This window comes from Somniosus microcephalus, unplaced genomic scaffold (genome assembly GCF_052327205.1).
Source record: "Somniosus microcephalus isolate GS21.2 unplaced genomic scaffold, FLI_Smic_1.0 unresolved_chr2, whole genome shotgun sequence".
In the NCBI taxonomy this organism is placed as follows: Eukaryota; Metazoa; Chordata; class Chondrichthyes; order Squaliformes; family Somniosidae; genus Somniosus; species Somniosus microcephalus.
The window spans coordinates 36,300,311-36,307,529 of NW_028225180.1; the positions used below are offsets into that span (position 1 = coordinate 36,300,311).

The following is a 7,219-nucleotide window of genomic DNA, read 5'->3' on the forward strand; positions in this document are numbered from 1 at the left end:
CAACAGAGACCGCGCGCCCGCTCTCTTTCGGGTCTGGCAGAAACCCAAGGAGCATTCGCGAGGGGAACGCAGAGGCCGAAGGAGTTCTCGGCGATCCTCCTGCGCTGGCGCGACACCGTCAGTGCCGTCGGGGGGTTTCGGGGCGGGGCTTAAGCGGTGACGTCACAGAGCAGCTGAGTAGGCGCTCCATGGCCCCGGGGAAATGCAGATTTACGCACACTTTCTTCACCGGCTTCCACTGAAAGATGCACCTATCGCAGTGACTCTTCAGTGCACTGTCAGAGGCGCAGTACTGAGGGAGCGCTGCACTGTCGGAGGGGCAGTGCTGAGGGAGCGCCGCACTGTCGGAGGGGCAGTACTGAAGCAGCGCTGCACTGTCAGAGGCGCAGTACTGAGGGAGCGCTGCACTGTCGGAGGCGCAGTACTGAGGCAGCGCTGCACTGTCGGAGGGGCAGTACGGAGGGAGCGCTGCACTGTCGGAGGGGCAGTACTGAGGGAGCGCTGCACTGTCGCAGGGGCAGTACTGAGGGAGCACTGCACTGTCGCAGGGGCAGTACTGAGGGAACGCTGCACTGTCGCAGGGGCAGTACTGAGGGAGCACCGCACTGTCAGAGGGGCAGTACTGAGGGAGTGCTGCACTGTCGGAGGGGCAGTGCTGAGGGAGCGCCGCATTGTCGGAGGGGCAGTACTGAAGCAGCGCTGCACTGTCAGAGGCGCAGTACTGAGGGAGCGCTGCACTATCGGAGGCGCAGTACTGAGGGAGCGCTGCACTGTCGGAGGGGCAGTACGGAGGGAGCGCTGCACTGTCGGAGGGGCAGTACTGAGGGAGCGCTGAACTGTCGCAGGGGCAGTACTGAGGGAGCACTGCACTGTCGCAGGGGCAGTACTGAGGGAACGCTGCACTGTCGCAGGGGCAGTACTGAGGGAGCACCGCACTGTCAGAGGGGCAGTACTGAGGGAGTGCTGCACTGTTGGAGGGGCAGTACTGAGGGAGCGCTGCACTGTCGGAGGGGCAGTGCTGAGGGAGCGCTGCACTGTCGCAGGGGCAGTACTGAGGGAGCGCTGCACTGTCGCGGGGCAGTACTGAGGGAGCACTGCACTGTCAGAGGGGCAGTACTGAGGGAGCGCTGCACTGTCGGAGGGGCAGTACTGAGGGAGCGCTGCACTGTCGGAAGGGCAGTACTGAGGGAGCACTGCACTGTCGGAGAGGCAGAACTGAGGGAGCGCTGCACTGTCGGTGGGTCAGTACTGAGGGAGCGCTGCACTGTCGGAGAGGCAGTACTGAGGGAGCGCTGCACTGTCGGAGGGGCAGTGCTGAGGGAGCGCTGCACTGTCGGAGGGGCAGTACTGAAGGAGCGCTGCACTGTCAGAGGGGCAATACTGAGGGAGCACTGCACTGTCGGAGGGGCAATTCTGAGGGAGCGCTGCACTGTCGGAGGGGCAGTACTGAGGGAGCGCTGCACTGTCGGAGGGCAGTACTGATGGAGCACTGCACTGTCGGAGGGGCAGTACTGAGAGGGAGCACTGCACTGTCAGAGGGGCAGTACTGAGGGAGCGCTGCACTGTCGGAGGGGCAGTACTGAGGGAGCGCGGCACTGTCGGAGGGGTAGTACTGAGGGACCACTGCACTGTCGGAGGGGCAGTATTGAGGGACAGTATTCACCAGACTGATACCTGGGATGGCAGGAATGACGTATGAGGAGAGATTGGGTCGATTGGGCTTGTACTCGCTGGAGTTTAGAAGAATGAGAGGGGATCTCATCAAAACTTATAAAATTCTAACAGGGCTAGACATACTAGATGCTGGAAGGATGTTCCCGATGGTCGGGGTGTCCAGAACCAGGGGTCACAGTCTAAGGATAAGGGGCAAGCCATTTAGGACAGAGATGAGGAGGAATTCCTTCAGCCACAGAGTGGTGAACCTGTGGAATTCTCTGCCAAAGAAGGCAGTAGAGGCCAATTCATTAAATATATTCAAAAAGGAGTTGGATATATTTCTTAAGGCTAAAGGGATCAAGGGATATGGAGAGAAGGCAGAAACAGGGTACTGAATTTGGATGATCAGCCATGATCTCATTGAATGGTGGAGCAGGCTCAAGGGGCCAAATGGCCTACTCCTGCTCTATCTTCTATGTTTCTACGGAGCGCTGCACTGTCGGAGCAGCAGTACTGAGGGAGCACTGCACTGTCCGGGGACAGTACTGAGGGAGCGCTGCACTTTCGGACGGCCAGTAATGAAGGAGGGCCCCACAGTTGGATGGGCAGAACTGAAGGAGTGCTGCACTGTCGGTGGGTTAGTACTGAGGGAGTGCTGCACTGTCAGAGAGGCAGTACTGAGGGAGCGCTGCACTGTCGGGTGGCAGTACTGAGGGAGCGCTGCACTGTCGGAGAGGCAGAACTGAGGGAGCGCTGCACTGTCGGTGGGTCAGTACTGAGGGAGTGCTGCACTGTCAGAGAGGCAGTACTGAGGGAGCGCTGCACTGTCGGAGGGGCAGTACTGAGGGAGCACCACATTGTCGGAGGGGCAGTACTGAGGGAGCGCCGCACTGTTTGAGGGGCAGTACTGAGGGAGCGCCGCACTGTGAGAGGGGCAGTACTGAGGGAGTGCCGCACTGTCGCAGGGGCAGTACTGAGGGAGCGCTGCACTGTCGGAGGGGCAGTACTGAGGGAGCGCTGCACTGTTGGGTGGCAGTACTGAGGGAGCGCTGCACTGTCGGAGAGGCAGTACTGAGGGAGCGCTGCACTGTCGGAGAGGCAGAACTGTGGGAGCACTGCACTGTCAGGGGGCAGTATTGAGGGAGTGCCGCACTGTTGGAGGGGCAGTACTGAGGGAGCGCTGCACTGTCGGAGGGGCAGTACTGAGGGGGTGCCGCACTGTCGCAGGGGCAGTACTGAGGGAGCGCTGCACTGTCGGAGGGGCAGTACTGAGGGAGCGCTGCACTGTCAGGTGGCAGTACTGAGGGAGTGCTGCACTGTCGGAGAGGCAGTACTGTGGGAGCGCTGCACTGTCAGAGGGGCAGTATTGAGGGAGTGCTGCACTGTCGGAGCAGCAGTATTGAGGGAGCGCTGCACTGTCAGAGGGGCAGTACTGAGGGAGCGTTGCACTGTCCGGGGACAGTACTGAGGGAGCGGTGCACTTTCGGCGGGCCAGTAATGAAGGAGGGCCACATAGTTGGATGGGCAGAACTGAGGGAGTGTTGCACTAATGGTGGGTCAGTTCTGAGGGAGCGCTGTACTGTCGGTGGGTCAGTACCTGAGCGAGCGCTGCACTGTCGGAGAGGCAGTATGGAGGGAGCGCTGCACTGTCGGAGAGGCAGTACGGAGGGAGTACTGCACTGTCGATGGGGCAGTTCTGAGGGAGCGCTGCACTGTCGATGGGTCAGTACTTAGGGAGCGCTGCACTGTCGGGGGGTCAGTACTGAGGGAGCGCTGCACTCTCGGTGGGTCAGTACTGAGGGAGCGCTGCACTGTCGGTGGGTCAGTACTGAGGGAGCGCTGCACTGTCGGTGGGTCAGTACTGAGGGAGCGCTGCACTGTCGGTGGGTCAGTACCTGAGGGAGCACTGCACTGTCGGTGGGTCAGTACTGAGGGAGCGCTGCACTGTTGGGGGGTCAGTACTGATGGAGCGCTGCACTGTCGGTGGGTCAGTACTGAGGGAGCTCGACACTGTCGGTGGGTCAGTACCTGAGGGAGCGCTGCACTGTCGGAGTGGCAGTACGGAGGGGGCACTGCACTGTCGGAGGGTCAGTTCTGAGGCAGCGCTGCACTGTAGGATGATTAGTACTGAGGGAGCACTGCATTGTTAGTGGGGCTGTACTGAGGGAGAGCTTCGTTATTGGATGAGCAGCACTGAGCCAGTGCGGCACAGTTGGAGGGGCAGTTCTGAGGGAGTGCCGCACTGAGGGGCTGTTCTTAGGGAGCGCTGCACTGTCAGAGGGGCAGTACTGAGGGAGCACTGCACTGTCGAAGGGGCAGTACTGAGAGAACGCTGCACTGTCGAAGGGGCAGTACTGAGAGAACGCTGCACTGTCGGAGGGGCATTACTGAGGGAGCGCTGCACTGTCGGAGGGGCAGTACTGAGGGAGCGCTGCACTGTCGAAGGCGCAGTACTGAGAGAATGCTGCACTGCCGGAGGGGCATTACTGAGGGAGCGCTGCACTGTCGGTGGGGCAGTACTGAGGGAACGCTGCACAGTTGGAGGGTCAGTACTCAGGGATCACTGCAATGGCAGAGGTTCAGTACTGAGGCGGGGCTGCACAGTTGGAGGGGCAGTACTGAGGGAGTGCTGCACTATCGGAGGAGCAGTTCTGAGGGAGCGCTGCACTGTCGGCAGGTCAGTACTGAGTCAGGGCTACATTGTTGGTGGGTTAGTACAGAGACAGGTTTGCACTGTCAGAGGGGCAGTACTGAGGGAGCGCTGCACTGTTGTAGGAGAAGTACTGAGAAAGTGCCGCACTGTTGGAGGAGCGGCACTATCGGAGCTGCAGGACTGAGTGAACACCGCACAGTCGGAAGGCAGAACCGAGGGTGAGCTGTACTGTCAGATGGGCAGTTTTGAGGGAATGCCGCAATGTCAGAGGGGCAGTCCTGAGGGGGAGTTGCACTGTCGGATGAGACATTAAACTGAGGCCTTGTCTGCTCTCTCGGGTTGACATTTGAGATTGCATAGAACTATTTCATAGAGCAGGTGTGCAATCCCCGGTGTCATGGCCAATATTTATTCCTCAATCAACATTATAACAGCAGGTTATTTGTTCCTCATCACATGTTTATGGGAGCTTGCTGTGCACAAAGTATCCTACATGACACAGCTATAAAGAGTGTGCAGGGTAGAGGAACCTGGGAGTTAATGTGCATAGGCCCTTGAAGGTGGCAGGCCATATTGAGAGAGTAGTTAGCAAAGTATATGGGATCTTGGGCTTCATAAATAGGGGTATGTGAGGAAAAACTTTTTTACGCAGCAAGTGGTGAGGACCTGGAACTCGCTGCAGATGGAAGTGGTGGAAACAGAGACACTCAATGTTTTCAAGGGGAGACTGGATAGGCACTTGAGGGAAATAAACTTGCAGGGCTACGGGAATAGAGCGGGGGAATGGGTTCGACTGGATTGCTCTACAGAGAGCCGGCACGGACTCAATGGGCCGAATGGCCTCCTTCTGTGCCATTATAGAAACGTAGAAGATAGGAGCAGGAGTAGGCCATTCGGCCCCTCGAGCCTGCTCCGCCATTCAATGAGATCATGGCTGATCATCCAAACTCAGTACCCTGTCCCTGCCTTCTCCCCATATCCCTTGATCGCTTTAGCCTTAAGAAATATCACAGAATCACAGAATCTACAGTGCAGATAGAGGCCATTTCGGCCCATCGAGCCTGCACCGACACATATCCCACCCTATCTAACTCCTTCTTGAATATATTTAATGAATTGTTGTGACCCTATGACATTACAGCAGTGACTACACTCCAAAAGTACTTAATTTGTTGTAAAGCACTTTGCGACATCTGTTGGTCGTGAAAGGCAGTGTATTCCAGATCATAACAACTCACTGTGTACAAAAAGTTCTCCTCATTTCGCTGCTGCTTCTTTTGCTAATCACCTTAAGCCTGTGTCCTCTGGTTACTGACCCATTGGCCACTGGAAACAGTTTATCCTTATTTACTCTATCAAAACGCCTCAGAATTTTAAACATTTAGATTAACCTTTTAACCTCTGCTCAAAGGAGAGCCACACCAATTTCTCTTATATCCCCACGTAACTGAAGTCCCTCATCCCTGATACCATTCCAGTAAACTTCCTCTGTACCCTACATCCTTCCTAAAGTGTGATGCCCAGAATTTGACAATACTACAGCTAAGCAGTGTTTTATAAAGGGTTAGCTTTTCTACAAGATGTCTCTGCCAATAAAGACAAAGATCTCATATGCACTTTTACCATTTCACACATGGTTGCATATGACGCTTTGCTGGCATATTTTCCCCTGTCTGTGTTCAGTCTTGCTCACAAAGTTCCCAGTGCGTGCAATTGCAAAGATCTCCGAATGGATCTGCTACTGACATCTCGTGCACATCTTTGCCCTCATCTTAAAGTAGCAGTTAGCTCAAGATTATTAATTTTTACTTTCACTCGCGCAGCCCCACAAAGCACAAAGCATTAAAGAGCGTGTAGCTGGTGGTGGTGGGCCAGGGTATTTGTGAAGCGTGGGTGTGTGAGAGAAATGCGCTGCACAGACGGGATCAGTATAGAAGGATGTGAACGATGTAATGTTCTATGTCAGCCAGTAAAGGTCGCTGTGTCAAGCAATTTGTATGAGCCCGGATAGCTCAGTCGGTAGAGCATCAGACTTTTAATCTGAGGGTCCAGGGTTCAAGTCCCTGTTCGGGCGCTGCTTTTATCAATGTTATCAATGAAGACAACACCTAATTTACACTTGAAAGCAGCGACTTTATGAAAATACCCTATCAAAAGAATCAGGTTTGCTTGAAAGGTTTTAAAATATTATAATTATATTTGAAACATCAGGTGTCGTGACAAACATTCAACATAAATTATTGAGTTTTATTGAGACAGCAGGTAATAACTGCTTGAAATGCTCGTTTCATGGGACTGCATGAAGGTAAGAATTGATGATCTCAAAAATACCACTCAATGAACCTTTAAGCACTGCGATTGTGACAAATCTTTAAAATATATTGATGAGATCAGCATGAAAGACCTGTGTTTCATGAAACAAGGAGTTGAGAATTTTGGTTTAAAAGCAGCACCGAAACAGGCACTTGAACCATGTCCACAGGTGTGGAGATGCTAGTGTTGAACTGGGGTGGACAAATGTAAGAAGTCGCACAACACCAGGTTATAGTCCAACAGTTTTATTTGAAATCACAAGCTTTCGGAGCGCTGCAGAGAGATAATTACAGCAATCAAAGGTGTGAATGGTGTCCAAACAGGTCAGTCAGGAAAACATTACATCAAAGAACAATGAAATGAGGTGGGGTCACAAGGGGTAAAATGTTGCAGATGCTGGGGTCTGTATGAAAAACAAAAAACAGACAAAGAACATTTTCTTTGCTGGAAATCACAGCAGGTCTGGCCGCATCTGTGTAGAGAGAACAAGCCAACGACGACTCGAGTCTGGATGACCCTACATCAGGTGGGGTTACATGTAGCGCGACATGAACCCAAGATCCCGGTTGAGGCCGTCCTCATGAGTGCAGAACTTGG

General features: G+C 54.4%; 1 non-coding gene across 1 annotated transcript; it reads left to right on the top strand.

Moving 5' to 3' along the window:
- The first annotated feature begins 6,310 nt into the window (after positions 1 to 6,310).
- Positions 6,311 to 6,383, top strand: trnak-uuu (transfer RNA lysine (anticodon UUU)). The gene has a single exon. It is a non-coding gene; the product is annotated as a tRNA-Lys (tRNA).
- Positions 6,384 to 7,219: the final 836 nt, after the last annotated feature.